This window comes from Amblyomma americanum, chromosome 1, assembly GCF_052857255.1.
Source record: "Amblyomma americanum isolate KBUSLIRL-KWMA chromosome 1, ASM5285725v1, whole genome shotgun sequence".
NCBI lineage: Eukaryota > Metazoa > Arthropoda > Arachnida > Ixodida > Ixodidae > Amblyomma > Amblyomma americanum.
The window spans coordinates 101,790,940-101,808,247 of record NC_135497.1 but is presented as its reverse complement, the minus strand read 5'-3'; the positions used below and the strand labels follow the sequence as shown (position 1 = coordinate 101,808,247).

General features: G+C 48.4%; 1 pseudogene; it reads right to left on the bottom strand.

The window, feature by feature from the left end:
* The window catches only part of LOC144112904 (tubulin beta-4B chain-like), a 36,010-nt pseudogene extending 25,772 nt beyond the window's left edge, over positions 1 to 10,238 (bottom strand).
* Positions 10,239 to 17,308: the final 7,070 nt, after the last annotated feature.

The following is a 17,308-nucleotide window of genomic DNA, read 5'->3' as shown; positions in this document are numbered from 1 at the left end:
GTTGGCTTGACACGTCGTCCATATTGTATGAGGAAGAAAACTCTGATTTCTTCCCATGCTTCACGTTTAATTTTTTCCAGTGTTCATGCAATACTAGAGCACTGCCTGCATTTAAGAACGGGAAATATTTGACGGCGCTCAATAAGCGCCTGCGCAGAAAATTGTACTGCGGAGACAAAAATTTTTGTGGGACCATAAAAAGAACGAAAAATAAGGTGTCCCTGCCCAAGCTACTGAGTATAACGGGCTGTACGAAGTAGGTTAACATGACGATTCTAGTCAAAAAAGAATACCAACAACGCCTGCAGCACAGGGCGCACGTGGGATCGTAGAAAGTGCATTCTTGAGCACGGCCGCCCAGATCGGGCACGTCGTTTCTTGAATTTTACGGCAAAACAAAAATCCGCATATAAACGGCACGTGCTGCGGTATCATTTCCCGCAACTTCTAGCAGCTCCGGCGGCACGCAATGCTGAATGTCCGCGAATCTGCCTTTTTGTCACGATGCCGGTGGCGCACACATTTAAATGTGCCAGCTGTGGTATGTTTTCGCGCTGCTGATTGGTGGTTCGCGTTCCGTGTGCCAGTCGCATGTATCACAGTTATGGCGTTTGGGGGCCTCCGGCTGATGTGCAGCGTCCCGTGCACAACGCTCTCTCTCGGCTGCATCCATGGTCGCCCAGCGCTGACATTTGCTCTCTCTTCTTCGCGGCCATGGCTGCATGAAACGTCTCAAGCAGTAACTGCAGTGCTCTTCAAGTGGCCTTTTATCCCCTCCCGCTGCCCAGCCCCGCTCGCTCTCTATGGCGCATTCCTCCTAATTTCTGCGGTAACGTCCCCAGAGGATGGTAAGACAGCATGTTACCCAGATGTTTTGGGGTAGTCCAGCAGTCTGACTGCTGGTGATACATCAGTGGAAGCAGAGTGAGCCGATTTGGCTAAGGTGTCGACAGCTTCGTTACCAAGAATTCCGGAGTGGGAAGACACCCATTGGAGAGAAATGTCAATGCCCCTATCCTCTACAGCCATGAGACGAGTCTTGAGGAAAGCTGCGGCTGAAGAGGTATGTTATGGGTGCTGTAGGCTCGAGAGAGCAGTCTTACAGTCTGTCAGGATGGAGACGCTGTATTTAGTGTGAAATTGTTCAATAAGGTCTTCAGCTGGATAGAGAGCTGCTATTTCTGAGGCAGTTGAACAGGCTGGAAAGCCAAGCCTACAGGTTTTGGATATGTTGAGAGAGGGAATGAAGCAGGCGGCAGCGGCCTGACAATTTTGAGTTAAGATAGACCTATCTGTGAATACGAGAAGCCTGTTCTGAAGCTCTTCGTGTAGAAGTATGGCTGCGGATTGTTAGCGATAGTCCGCTGAGGTACGAAGTTTATAAAGGAATTCCAAAGTGGTGCGCACGTCAAGAGGACGGTTGGTAGGAGGAGGATGAGTGGCTGTGCTTGGCTGACGACGGTCTTCATCGAAAAAATCTTCAAATTTCGCGTAGAGGATACCTGCCCTGGATGAGGAACGTGATAAAAGTTTTGAGAAGAGACTCAATCCATCAGGAAGATTGCAAATGCGATTGATGTGGGCCAGTCCTTTTTGCAGAAATAGGAGGGAGAAGGGGAGGATTCCAGCCTCAGTCATGGTGGGGGAAACTTGGGAGCTGTTGGGTACACCCAAAAACTTTCTGATGTAGTTGCGGCGAAGGACTTCGAGTGTACGAAGACGTGGGGGGACGACGAATGTGAGGGCATAGAAGATACAGGAAGATGCTGCGGCTTCGAAGAAAGTTATTCCCCATTTGGTGCTACAGCCAAGCCCACCGGCCAGCAATCTCATTATGGCCTTGCCAACTCTGTGGATATAAGGTGTGAGGGACCTTTCTGCAGGTATCCAGGAGAATTTTTTGCCAATTGTGAGGCCCACTTAAAGGACTTGATTCCGACAATCCAGGAAACGGCCGTTGACTTTGAGCTTCGGTACACTGGCAAGAAAAAGTTTTCGGTGGATGAGAGGTCCTTCAAACTTCTCTGGACAGTCAGCAAGGCCGATGCGGGAGATGTACTTCTCAAGAGCAGACAGAGCCTGCTGAAAGTGTTTTCGGGCAGTTGCGAGATGTCTTTTAGAACAGCGCATCCAAAGTGTAATGTCGTCAGCATATACTGATACATGTATTCAGTATGGAGGGTCTGTGTGGCGGACACTGGGTAGACCTGCAAGAGTTAGATTAAGAAGGAAGGGCTAATTACGAACCCTTGACGAACAACAGAAGAGATAGAGTGGGTGGAGCTCATGGTGCTTCGTAGACGAACTTAGACAAGTCTTTGGCTGAGAAAGAGTTGATCCAATTTTTGCAGGCGTCCCTCAATCTCTAAGGCATCGGGAGCCATCAGGATGGCTCAGCGGGGAAGGGAGTCAAGGTCTGAAGTGACATCCAGCAGGACAAGGATACTGGCATCCCCCTGAGCTCGAGCGTCCTGCAAAGTAGACACAACGTCGACAATAGAGTAGACGGTGCACCGGTGCCGTCGCAATCCTATTTGCTCATCAGGAAGAAAGTTCCTGGCATTTGAGATACATGTAAGTCTCTCGAGGGCAATAGCTTAAATAGTCTTGCAGACGACTGAAGTCAAGGAGACAGTCCTGTATAAGGAAATGTTGGAAAAGAGCTTATTATTCTTACGTATCGGCACGACAATGGCTAAATAATAAATTCAGTACAATTGCCAACTGCCCACCGTGATACCAAGCGTCAGCTCTTTGGACGAGGGATAGATTGGCAGTCTCCCGCAAAAGTGAGTCTGTGCAAAAGTGAGTCTTACGGGAGCTCTGGAAAAGCATCCGCAAGTAAATAAGAATGCGTTGTGGGTGGTGCAAGAAGGCCCTATACAGAGTGCCGTGCTCTGAACACTACCACACCGCTTTTAGTCTTCAGAAGTTTGGATGGAAACAGTGAACGAATACTGCATTGTGTGTGCTGCTAATCGGAGCCAACCCCTTTGTTCTGGATTCAAAGTGCGGACAAAAGATATCGCCAATATAACAATTCTTTCTGCTATCAGATGTTTTCACTGATGGTACTTTTATATTTTAAACAACTTATTAAGGAGTCTCAATTCATATAAAATAAGCCATTTTGGTACCTTTTTGTAATGACCCCTTAAGGAGTTCAGCTGCTACCTGGTTAGGTGACGTATTCCGGAGCGCATTGTCAGGTTAATAAAATGCTTGTCAGGAGGTACCGAGTCCCGAGGGAATGTTCCTCTGGCACATTGAGTGAAGGTATGAGGCGAAAAGAGCATATTGCTGGAAGGGCAAAATGTCACGAAGAATACAATTTACTGAAAAGCCAACTTGCAAGAAAGGCTCTTCCTGCTGTCTCCACCGGTAAAAAAGTAAAAAAAAATAGTTAAGCCTCTACATTCTATTCGCCTTGGAACTCTCCCTCTTCCTCCTCGACTGTAGCTTCCTGGTACTGCTGGTAGTCTGAAATCAGATCATTCATGTAGTACTCTGCCTCGGTGAACTCCGCTTTCTCCATGCCCTCCCCGGTGTACCAATGCAAGAAGGTCTTGCGGAGCAACATGGCTGCGAAAAACATAAGTACGCTTGGTCACCAGACGTGGTTCACAGGTACTACAACTTGTACGCTGTTACAATAGGTATGAGTAAGCGGTATAATGCAGGCATGTGGCCAAAAAGAGAAGTTCAAGAACGAGCGCCGCTTACACGTCAACTGCTCGGAGATTCGCGTGAAGAGCTCCTGGATGGCCGTGCTGTTGCCAATGAAAGTATCAGACAGCATGAGTCCACGAGGTGGGATGTCACAGACTGCGGTCTTAACGTTGTTCGCGAGCCACTCGACGAAGAAGGAAGAGTTCTTGTTCTGGATTTCCAGCATTTGTTCTTCGACTTCTTTCATGCTCATTCGTCCTCTGAAGATCGCCGCCACTGTCATGTAACGACCATGGCGGAGGTTGCAAGCAACCATCATGTTTTGGCATCGAACATCTGCTCTGTCAACTCCTGCAAAGTCAGTGCCCGGTACTGTTCGCTTTGTCGGGACGTGAGTGGAGCAAAGCCAGGCATGAAAAAGTGCAGGCGTGGGAATGGTACCATGTTTACGGCCAAGTGGCGAAGGTCAGCGTTCAACTGCCCAGGAAACCTGAGAGGAAAGCGAATAGGCTTGAAAAGCGTCGACTCAGACTTTCCAACGATGTTGCTTTGGTTAGGATGGTTGGAACAAGGTATTGGCAGATCATCTCAGTCTTGATTTTTGCACACTCACCTTAACCTTCAAAACTCTGCCCGATTGTCGAACTCATCCCCATTTTCTGACCCTCCTTGGCCCTCAACCTCACTTTATTGCTTCCTTTGACATTCCATTATCTCCTCTTAAAAACGCGCCAACCCTTCCTGCCACGTCCTCACCCATTCCAGCACCTTTAACATCAGAGTTATTGTTGTTCTAATACTTCCTGCTTATTTGGGACATTGAACTCAAGTTCTAAGTGCTCTATTCTGGAGAAGTTGATCATTCCAAGCTTGTATCCTTTAATAAAAGCCATCCCACAAAAAGTAGCGGCGATTGCGACATATAACTTGGTTCAGACGCGTCTTAAAACGAGCTCACGTGGGACTCCACATACGAAGCAGTTAGTGTCATTGCAAAACCTGAATGCTGGCCAGCATGCAGGCTTTCTTGTCTCTGCTATGGAAATAAGTCTCCTTTTGATGGCACACAAGTGCGAGAGGAATATAGAGCGCTGTTGTCATCGGCGCTTCCTTCAGGCAGAATACTAGGAACGCAAGAACTAATCACAAAAACAAGCCGCAACAAGGGGACTTTTCATGGACATAGCGGCTCGAAATCATTAAGGACAACAGGATGAAAGGCTCTGCGCACTTTACAAGTGCACTTTACAACGCAAAACTGCTCCCCAGCTCGATAATTAGACAAGTGCCGTATACACCGAGATACAGTCTTAAATCCTTTTCAGAACTCGCGCTGGTCATTCCTGAGCACAGAAACTTTAATCAGAGTTTTTTTTCAACTCCACAAATGATTGTATTAGAAAAGTGTGACTGTCCCCTGAAATTCAGTTCGGAGAATATTATATCCGAAGAGATACGTAGCACGCTGCCCTCTCGCATTACAGGATGACAAAGGTCTGCTTCGTGTAAATAAAAAAAATTTAAGGACTGGAGCTCGTATCAGCGAATGTACCCAGCTCTCAACAGCATGGCATAGCAAACGCTGAACGCCGTAACTGCCCGGATTCATGGAGCGTTTTTACGGCGGCAGGTCGACGATTGATAAAAATTTGAGCGGAAGACACGGGCAATGTATGTGCTTCGCATCTAAGGTTTTATTTTCTTCTACAGACTGCGTTCTGTGGTAGCCTAGTCACATCCCCCAAGGTTCCGAATGTAAAGGTACGAATATCGCTATTATATGTGTCAAGTGCTGTCGGCCAACACTCCGCTCTGAACTATGCTGTATATATCACGCTTCGTTTGCATTCTTTCCTTTTTGGCCACACACGACAACCCATCTGGCGTCAGGGTATTTGACGCTACCAGGTAACCGAAGCACCGCATTCACCTGTGCTAGATTCTGTGTCATTCCTGACTTTCACTAAATTGTACGCCGACATTTCTGAAAAGTTCAAATCACGTGTCAACAGAGCGCGGTTGACATACTTGTGGCGTAATTCAATGGGCCATCCAGAGCACGTTGTGTTGCTCCCCGAAACCGAAATGCGTGTTTCAATGGACGATGTGGATTCAGGTCCTTAGTTCAAATTAGACAGTGAGGGCATGTTTCCTAGATTCTCTCGATATCTTGCTCCTTCGCGGATTTGGAGATGTGCTCTGTATCGCACACTTCAATTCGCCATTAGCCATTCCAATCCAGACAGCTTCCAAGCGCTAGCCACCGTCAACACCACCGATCTTATTCTCTCCAGGGCATAAGCTTGTACTGAAATAAATTTTTGGCTTTTCAGCATGTCTGTGTCACTTGCTGTCTGCTTGGAACAAGTGGATCACTGTCTGCTTGCCTCATATCTGAAGCAGAAACCTGGTAGAGCACTCTGAGCATGTCTCAGGTACCATACGCTCAGTAAGCGCGCTCAGGATGCTTGATTGTTCCCGTCACAGGACCGCAACGGTTTGCGTTACTACGCATGCTGCAACCGGAGTTTTGTGCGAAGAACCGCGAGATACTGAATCCAACAAGACGGAAACACTCGCGAATAAGAGCTCAGACAGGAGAAGGGCGTTCTTTCGCGCATGTTTTCATCCTTTAGTAACGAGACTACCGCGGCTCCGTGCACAGTAAGCAACCAACCTGACAGCGTTCTCACGTTGCTATAGCATTTTGGGGTTCCGAGGCGTGATGATTTAGTGTACATATATAGATAAAGCTAAGCACCCACCCTAGACATGTGGTTACACCCGACATTGTTGCAGAAACCAAGTGGTTGAGATCTCAGCAGGTGGGAGTCGTGATATTGAGGGCGCAGAATCAGATGTCGTAGGGAGCCTCGTTTTCAATACAAAATGTACCGTCGGAGTACTCCAGCAACTTGTGCACAGCGAGGGTGGCATTGTATGGCTCCACGACGGTGTCCGACACCTGGAGGTGGAACGCAGCCCCTTATAAATGTGGCATGTCTGATGCACCACGGGTACAACGAATTCGCACCCAAAGGGTGTTGTCACTAACCTTAGCACTGGGGACCACGCTGAACGTGTTCATGAGGCGATCGGGGTACTCTTCCATGATCTTGACCAGGAGCAGTGTCCCCATGCCGGATACGGTGCCGCCGCCGAGGGAGTGCGTCATCTGGAATCCCTGGAGGCAGTCGCATGCTTCCGCTTCCTTGCGGAGCACGTCCGGCACGGAGTCAACCAGTTCGCTTCCTTCAGTGTAATGCCCCTTGGTCCAGTTATTGCCCGCTCCACACTGTCCTGAATAGGCAGACAGTTAAAGGCGTATGTTTTTAACAAAAAGAAACATAGAAAAAATTGTTACCAGAAATCGCACAAAGGAAATGTCACGTATTGAACACACTGCTCCAACAATGCCCGAGGGGAGGTCATTCTGTACGAATGGAGCAGCGACTACAGCGATTTACAGCAGGGAACAGATGAAGTTCCCGGATATGACATGCTGTGTTGCCAACGCATTTACATTCAAGAAAGCGCCTCATACGAAATTTCATGTTAAACGCTTCGGCAGCAGTATACGGGCGTGCGATTATTAGAAATTTTTGAGCAGTGTATCAAATATCTTTCTATTCGATTGATTGGCTGAGCGAATCAAATTGCATTCGTTCAAAATTATTCCAAACGAATCTAAATAACTGAATTTTTTTCGAATAAGAACGTCGACTAAGGCATGCCGTAGTTTTCTTCCATGGCGATTAAAGAAAACGGTCCCTTCAGACGGCGCACAGCACACTGATGCTATCGATCTGCGAGGTTTGTAAGGTTCCACGCTGCCACTATTCACTTCCATTCTTGTGGCAGCGTTCATAATGATCGAATATGAGCTCTAAGACTGGACTACACGAGAAGGGCTGGGGTAGGTTTAGCAGACCCTGCCGTTATGTGCCCTCACAAAAACCATGATTCCTACGCAGCTCTCGCTCCTCAGATACTGAAATATGCCGCTAGATTTGCAGTGTCGGCATAAGTATCAAAAGATAATTGCCCTGTCATTTTGACATGATGGTCGTACAGCTAATATTCTGACTTCACGTACCCCATGCCGAGATAAGTGTTGCCTCATTTGCCAGCTCACTCCATAGCTCTATAAGGCCTACCTCCGTACCGCAGTGCCGCCGTTAGCGCTTCTCTGTGTCTCACTATCATTTATTTTGTGAGAATACTCGCACAGGCAGCGAATAATCGTAAAAATATTTGATTCACAATCGAGTTGGTTTTAATCACTGCTCGATGCGTATTTATTTGGATTTTAGTGGTACTATTCTAATTCGATTTCACAGCGAACCTGCGCTATTCGTACATGTCTCGGTTCTCAGAAAGTACTATTCGCGCACCCATAGGAAGCAAAAGACGTTACCCACACTGCAGCAACATGTGTAGTAGCGTGAGCCCATGTGATTGTGCAAGAGGTGCGAAGATCGCAAGGCTGCTAACCAGCCTGTCAGGTTCCTAACTCGCTTTAAGGACCACTGAACGTAAATGTCAAACAAAGCAAGACGAATAGATTATTCCTCGAGAACAGTAACGAAGTTTTTCTGTGCAGTCGTTGCGATTCCTACGTCAGTGAATTGCCTCCTATGGATTGCAAGAGAAAACGAATCAGGATAGATTGTTAACTGATTTCTTAATTTAACGGCGATAGCAAAGGTGTTAGTATCAGAGTTTCTTAATATTTCCTAGAGGGTAAGATGGAGCTGTGGTAACTATCCCGCGATGAACAGGAGTACTAATACATGGTAGATGAGGTTTGGTATTTTGCTTGGCTTTTGTTCGGCATGAAATGTGATTTCAGTCGTAGGAATGACACTTCTCGAGATAAACCACGAAGAAATGCTCTTAAAGTTAGCAAAGCAGCCGCACACTTGCGTTATATTCATTAAAAATGGAATAGTTAAATTCAGGGAAGTGCAATGTTTACTCACGTGCTTGTTGTCATCATTTTTGCTTTACTGACTCCTCCCTATGTAACACCCGAAAATGCCCTTAGAGTATATAAATAACTAAGTAGATAAATAAATACATTATCAAATAAGCTCAACGTGTGCGCAGAGGGGAGCATGGCGACGCGGCTACTGATTCAGAGGTGAAATCCAAGTTTAAGGACCAACTATGCCAAACTAAAAATGAAACCCCATCTTCCTGGCATTCCCGTGGTGGAAGAAGCGCTCTCTAAAAGACTCGCATAGACGATGGCGCCACTCCTCCCTCTAGATAATATTGTGTAAGGTAACTACAAAATGAAGGCGACGATTTGTTTCGATCATTTCTTGATAATTTTGAAATTAAAAATCAAAAAAAGATACTATGCTATTGACTATCCTTTACTGAACACCTTTATACAAGCCCAGAATACAAGAACTGGAGCGTTGAAACCGTAAGTGGGCTTGTGTGACGACAACCAGCAGCCGCAATCACTTTCGCGACTCATCAGCTACGTTTAAACTAATAGAATAGGAAGGCTGGTTGCTATCCTGCCAACACGTGTTCCTGTCACGTACGGAGAATGGAAATTTTGAGGAAATTTGCGCAATTGTCATCATCATCATCGGCCTGTGTGCACGGAGGGACAAAGGCCGCTCCATATTCTTCCAATTAACTCCGTCCTGTTACAGCTGCCGTCACCATAGCCCCGCAAACTTCCTAAACTAGTCTGCCCACCTGACTTTCTGCCGCCCCCTACTGCGCTTGCCTTCTCTCGGAGACCATCCAGTATTGGCGGCCCATCGGCTATCTTGATGTCGCATTACATGTCCTGTCCATGATTTCAACTATATCGTTTGCTGATCTGTTCTCTTCATTTTATCTTGCATTGCTCGCTACGCTGTCCGCAACTTAATTTTGAGCCTTTTAGTTAAGCTTCAAGACTCCGTTCCACAGGTGACTGCTGTCAAGACGCAACTATGTGCACTTGCTTCTTGAGGTATAGTTGTACACTCCTATTCATGACCCCAGAGTGCCTGCAAAATGCGCACCAACCCATTCTTATTCTGCTAGCTTTTCACTGTTGTGGTCCGTGCCAGGCACTGCTTTGGCCTCGTTGAATGAAGAACGTTTTCTTTGACACCGATCCTGAGAGGGATCTGCTGAAACAGGAACTGATTTATGGTCAGTCATCGAAGACTGCTGCCGGCTTCGCAAGGTTAATGGCTTGCATTCCATAGGAGCGATCACCCAAGAGTCCGGCGATGGCCAAATAATACTGTAAGAGAGGACGTTATAACCGTGAACGCATTTTTAAATTTCGTGCGAACAACGAGTCGCAGAAACCCCCAACCTTCGTCTTCCCCTTATTTAGGCTGAACTGTCTGGTTGATTCATTAACTCGGTAATAAAAATAATAATTAAATAATAAATTTATTCACCCATATGTTGCGCGTCCGAACTTAAACTTCAGCCTGTTTATTAGCTCCAAGCTGTTGTAGGCAGTAGCCACATGCAGTAGCTAGGCCGGCTGGCTGGCTGCACTTGCTTGGCTTGGCTTGGCTGCGCTGCTGCTGGGTCTTGGTCATCCTGCCGCTTCCCAATGACAAAAGGGAGACGTCAGTCGCAACGGCTGAGGGCAGTGTGGTCCACCCAGGGGCTGCCACCCTGGGCGCCCCTTGAGGCTCGATTGGTGTCGAGAACTCAAGCAGCGAAAAGACAATTCAGCTTGACTTGGTGTGCACAGTGCTGAAGGTATCTCAGATGCTCGACTGTTCTGAAACGGACAGATTGCCGCTGCTTCGCAGGTGACAGAAAGACCCCCTCATAAGCATGGCCGCCGGCCTACTGTATGGTCATGTTGGCCACGCCCTGTTCAAAGTACAGAAACCACAGGAGCAGTGGCGGCACGTTGAGGAAGAAAAGGGTGACGACGAGGCGCTTCCCCTCCTGTGGCCACAACCTCAAGATAAGCCATGCATCGGCAACGATGTACATCGCTGTTGCAACGTACCACAGCTTCCAGAGGCCAACAAACAGTCCCCACATAGCACATATGAGCAGTGGCCTCTGGAGCTTTTCCACATAGCGTTCGTCCGCTTCTCCGGCCATGGCAGCCAGTAATGCCTGCCGCCGGTCTTCCCTCTCGTCTTGCTGGTGCTGCCGCTGGAGCTGCTGCCAGTGGAAGGGGGCACCCCGCAAGGAAGGCGACGCTCCATTGTCGAGGCCGCGGAGCACGTACACCGCTCGCTGCCGCCACCACTGACTGCCACGAATCTGCTGCTCAGGAACGACATCTTCATCTTCTGTGTCCGAGAACAGCTCTTGTCGCGGCATGTCTGTCATAACAGTTTCTGTTGTACCGGTGGCGGTGATGGTGGTCACGGTCACGGCCTTCGCTGAATCTTGACCTTTAGACAAGCCGTTGGGAATGCCCTGCTGCTGCTGCTGCTGCTGCTGCTGCTGCTGCCGCTGCCGCTGCCGCTGTTGCTGCTGCCGCTGCCGCTGCCGCTGCTGCCGCTGCCGCTGCCGCTGCCGCTGCTGCTGCTGCCGCTGCCGCTGCCGGTGCCTTGAAGACTTGTTCCACGTTTGCCAGATGCCACTAAACTTCGGAATTTTAAAACGCAATACCGCGAACAGCAGCGAAGAATTTACGATAGACGACATGGCGTACGGCAACTTCTCAACCTTCTGGAAAGTGATGAAGACTGGGTTACAGACTTAAATCGAAAAGGGAACGTCGTGGCTCCCGCAAGCGAGCCTTGGTCATACATAGTTGACACTAGAGACGGCACTATATGGTGAACTCGATCCCATCTTATCCCTTTTCTCAATCCTGTGGAAGAGAGAGACAACCAAGACGTTGTATACGAGGAATCTGTGTGGCGACGTACATGAAGACGACAAGGCACTAACACTCCTTGGGACTTCAGTCGCTCCGGAAGATTCACAAACCACCTGCCCTGACGCCCCCACCGGCACACCAGGTGTGGACGTTGTGTCGTTCCTCGCAAGAGTTTGCTTTTCTTTCAGGAGAGATGTTGTAAGCAATAGCCACATGCATTAGCCAGGCAGGCAGCTAGGAGGCACTTGCTTGGATTGGCTGCGCTGCTGCGCGCTCGGGTGAGGCTCGCGGCGCCTGGGACGCGTCTCGTGCATGTGCCGGTATTCGCCTGGCTGGAATGAACCTGCCCAGTTGGCGTCTCGACACAAGTGGCTAATGCTTGCCAGCGGCTGGACCGCGGAACTGCTTCTGATTAGGAGAATGAGAGCAGGGGCGCTGTAAATTCTAGTAATATCTATAGCTCTTTGTCTAGCTATGAGAGACGCTGTCATTTATTGTATCCTGTGAATACCTTTACTTATTTATTTATTTATTCATTTATTTATTTAACCCTTTAGGCCAGGCATGTTTTATTGATAGGGATTGAAATGTAGCATATCGAAACATAAGAAAGCAGAATGGACTTCGCGATCGAGTTGAACGCCAGCTGTTGCACAATTTCGCGTAACATTGCCGTAAATGTGAAGCCATTTCATCCTGGAACTCCTAACTACACTGCGCGGCCTTCGAAACTCTTTCCGCGTTGATGACGGGCTGTAGCTCACTGCTCCCCCGCGCTTCGCTTTCGCCCATTGTTTAGCAGTAGGGAATGTGGCGCTGGTAGCAGTGATTTTACTTATAAAAGGAGGAGGAAAAGGGAATTCTAGAAACTGCCTTCGATCGATCACGTAAACTGTGGCCGGTGAAAATAAAAGGTGACTATAGTGACAGTCCGGAGAGCAAAAATACAGGCAGTAGGAGAAGAGTAGACAGAGGACGGCCATGGAGGCTATTAGCATGTTCTAACGGGAAAACACACGCCCTGCATGTTGTCAGGCTTCGTGAAATTTACAGCACCGTGGTTCTTTTCGACCACACCACCTCGTAGGTTGCGTTCCCAGTTTCAGTCAACAATTGCACACTTTCTGAATTGTTCTCAATTTCAATCATCGAACCTGCAGTATTTTTTTTTGTTATTTCAAAAACATTTTTAAGTATCTGTCAGTGACCGCCTGTGTCCTGGTCAATTCCCCGCAGTGGGTGCGTGCCAATAACTTATTGAGAAGGACAACGAAAAGAGACCAACAGCAGCAGCACTGATGCCCAGTTAAAAAGAACGAAGCCAAATGTTCAAGGAAATAGAGGAAGGGTAAGGAAAATAAGGAGAGATAATGGCAGTGTTACATGAGTATAGACTGTGCTTTGAATCTACCCCAATCTCCAGACAGCACAGCTGTGTCACGCCAGCTGAGGTTGCAGAGCATTAGTGAGGTGAGGAGAGTGTCTAAACTTCGCGAAGGACGCGTACTTGTTCCGTGCTGAGTGACGGGGTAAAATGGCGCGGTTTTCCCCGATATTCTGCTAATGTTAAGCGATTTGCTCTTTGTATGCTGTGGCGCCTCCCGCTGACATCGGTGGCGCATGAACGCTGGTATGAGAAAGGGGCTATCCCTGCTGGCTACAGCGTGCGACGCGCTGCTACAACCGGCGACCGTGCAAAACTTACCCGTGTTACCCTTCGCGTCTTGCGGTGCGGGCCTCGTTTCTCTGCGTCAGGTTTCCAGGAAAAGGTTACGTGATTCGGGTGTGCAGATAAATTATATCGGTGCATTCAAGCAAGCCTATCGCGCGAAAAGCCTGCAAGTATGTCAGCGTAGATAATGCATGAGCTCCAGTGCCAACGCTATAGGCTTCTCAGTCTCCAATGTAGCATCAAGGTAGGTGGGGGGCGGCTCTATTTGCTCCTTCCCTCTGCGGGGATTACTGCTCAGAGCCGGCTGGAGGGGTATGGGTATGGAAGAAGGGAGGGGGTCCGAGAAAGGCTACAACGCTTAGGCCGAAGCCGCCGATTTGCAAAACGCTGCCGTCGACAGGCGGCGAGAATCACAGCCAAAATTGCATGCGCAGTCACTACGGCCGGCCGCTCTCTTCTTGCATACGTCTGGTGACTCACATTGTTGCCGGCTTTCGGCGGCACCGCTTCGCGAAGTGCGGCGGCCACGTTTTGCCATCTTACTTCGAAGTATATTCTAAGTATGACACATACTGTACAACACACATAAGTCGTGCATTATAGAACAAATTATTTTTTAGCAAGAACCGAGGAAGCGTGTTTGAATACGGACTGTATTGATGCTACAAGACATGCCCCTAGTTGCGGAGAGGTAATAGCCTCTAGCGACACATCTGAGTGCATCCTCATTCAAATAACGCTGCAAAAATATGTCCTAATCAAAGAGATTAGTAGCACAAATTTCAATATTTCTTTTTGATGAGGCACTTCGCTAACATTTTCTGCGCGCTGCAAATAAAGGATACTTCTAATCATAGTCATGTCATCACAATGCTACCACAAACGAATATTCACAGCCCTCATCATCAGCATATTCGGAATACCTTTCGAACACTGTGGAAAATACCTCCTTCAGATATATGTTCCTCAGCGCCTTTAAAGCACGGTACCTCACTGCAAAAAGAGTTATCTGACCAAACGCCCGCCCCCGAAGTCTTTGCGTGGGGTACGCTGCTCTCAATGTATAATTTCGTCATTCTCGCTCGCTCGGATATTTACAAGACGATCACGCCGTCCGCACACATTCTGTAAACGGTCGTGGATGTCTAAGGATTGTTTGAGCTTCCCCTAGTTTACTCCTGGAATAAGGCGTTCAAGTATCGCAATATCGCCATATCAACAAGCAGCGTTTGTTCGAACAAGCTATTTGCCCTTCTAAATGATGCCCTTTCGGGAAATGATTGCGCGCACACACACAAAAAAAGAAACAGGGCAATTACGAAGCGAAAACCGCAAATGAAAGCCCCGAAACCCTTCCACATTCAAAGCGCCTGAGAAAAATGGACAGCCGTGACGTCATTTTTATGACGTTTTGCAATCCGACCAAATCAGACGCGTCACATCTAAAGACCGGAAACGCGGTCGAAAACCGAAAGTGAACAGATCAGTGGTCACGGCGGCGAAGTAGAAATAGGCTTCATGAGTGTGAAAAAAAAAACTTACGGGAAGTTAGCAAATGTAGCCGCAGACAGCAGTGTATACAAACTGCTGATCGCGCTCACGCATATATGCATTGGCGACGATAACGCGAGCGTGGGGCCTTCGGTGCGTTGCGTGCTGTCGTGAAGTGTAGACGCAAGCTTCGAGGGATCCTCAAAGTCAAAAGCATGCGAACTCACGCTCTAATGTTTTTCATTCAACACCGCATGTGTGTGAAAAAAAATTTCAGGCGCATTTCTCATCAAAAGGACGCACTGCGTTGCCGATTATCGCTTATTTGTTGACTAACCATACGCAGTATGATCGTAGACAGCCCTTGTGACTGACCCTGCTGTGGTCACTGCCATTTCTACGTTCGTGAATCGCTTCCTGTGGTTTGTCAGCGGAAATGTTTCTGCCAAGTGTAATCTTCCGCCTGCTGCCTATAATAGTATAGCTTTCGGCAGGGTGTACAAGCACAATCTTGACGAACACCCGTGAGCCAGTTGAACGTTTTTTTTTTCTCGCGGAAAACCCCGCCTTGCGTGCCGGTGTCTCACGTACTGTGTGCATGATGACCCGCGCTGGGAAACTTGTGAGCCAAATGAGAGCTGACGGCGCATGCATGTGGTACTTGTCCATATAACCATTGGTGGTCAACGGAGCTAGCGCAGCGACATTTCATATTTCATCTTTGGATATCTCCTGGTCTGTCCGCCTTAATCGAGTCGTGTCCTCCATAGCGGCAGAAAGCGTGGCCATTGAGGCGGCTTCACGGAGGCCAGCGTCTTGTCGGGCTCGACCTGTTGTCATTCTGACAAATTCGAACTCTGCTGTTCAAAGTTTGCCCCGCCGCGGTGGCTCAGTGGTTAGGGCGCTCGACTATTGATCTGGAGTTCCCGGGTTCGAACCCGACCACGGCGGCTGCGTTTTTATGGAGGAAAAACGCTAAGGCGCCCGTGTGCTGTGCGATGTCAGTGCACGTTAAAGATCCCCAGGTGGTCGAAATTATTCCGGAGCCCTCCACTACGGCACCTCTTCTTCCTTTCTTCTTTCACTCCCTCCTTTATCCCTTACCTTACGGCGCGGTTCAGGTGTCCAACGATATATGAGACAGATACTGCGCCATTTCCTTTCACCCAAACCAATATTCAAAGTTTAGAGCGTGCGTTCTCCCCTGAAGGGTTTTCTCTTAGCTCTTCGCGCTTGGTGCGTAATATTTCTGCGAATATTTGTACTGTTTGTTTGTTCATTCTTCAAAGGTGCCGACACGAGGCTTTATCGCTTTGTTTGCGATGCAAGACGCGATCAGATTTATCTCGATTGATCGCATCCAGGCGCAGCCGATTCTTCGTTGTTCGAGACTGTTGTATTAACTTTGCGTGCCTTATCTCGAAAGTTCGCTATCAGCTTTAAATTGATCCCGGCCGAGAGCGGCGGGCATTCTTTTCGACGACCGCCAATCACGCTTGTCGCTACGCCGCCGCAGTCATTCAGTTCTTTGCGCGCGCAAATCAGCCCAAATAGATTTTTTTTTAACGGGGTTTAACGTCCCAAAGCGACTCAGGCTATGACAGACGCCGTAGTGAAGGGCTCCGGAAATTTCGACCACCTGGGGTTCTTTAACGTGCACTGACATCGCACAGTACACGGGCCTCTAGAATTTCGCTTCCACCGAAATTCAACCGCCGCGGCGGGGAAATAGAGAGTTTTTTTAAAGACATTTTCGCTGTCTTCCTGCTCTCAAAACTGCAGTCACCACTGCGTGCCAATAGGCACAGCAGAGGCTACTCTGTACATTTCCAATGGGTACCCTCGCATGTAGGCGTCTTGGCCAACGAGCTGCCGCACAACCTAGCCACGAGCGGATAACAAGACCCTCCACCTCATGTGGTACTTATGATAAATTTTTCAGCACATATAAAAGCATATATCTTTCCAATGCGCACAAAACATAGAAGACCACGCGCTCGCATAGCGCGATTCACATGGTTATGAAGTGCATGCATGCCCGTATCTGCATGAGCGCGCGCAAAAAACTAAGAAACAAACACTTTGCAATGCCATAACGCCCGCAGCCTGCACCAAGTGGCCGATTCGACGGCTGAATTGGGAACGAAACCGCTTCACCGGCCGCGTAGCAACCATATACAGCATGAATGCCATTGATTAGCTTGCGGTGTTGAACTTGCTGCGTGCAACGGCTACACGCGACCTGAGTGCAGAGAATGGGAGGAGAAAGATTCACCGTTCGTGCTTGCGACTGACTCTTTCGTCTGTTTTGAGCTGTTTTCTTTACGCTACCCTTCGCCTTGTCGCCTACGATCTCTCCGCTGCTTTCCACGTATTTCGGCGCTAACTGTCCATCGAGACGTTGAAATAGCGATCCTCTAGGAAGCCCACGAATACGTCACTCGTCGCCGCTGCACGAATCTTCAAGCGGCGGCGCCACGTGCACGTCGCTTTTACGCAGTTTTCTGGCTTATTAAAGCGTTGTTTCCGGTAAAAATTGCGTATTTGCTATGAGGTGATCCTAACCGGTCAGTCTAACCTTTCTTAGCATTCTCCTTTATTGTCCCTGACGCCTCCATGCACACGAAAAGATCTAGGAATCGTCATGCTTT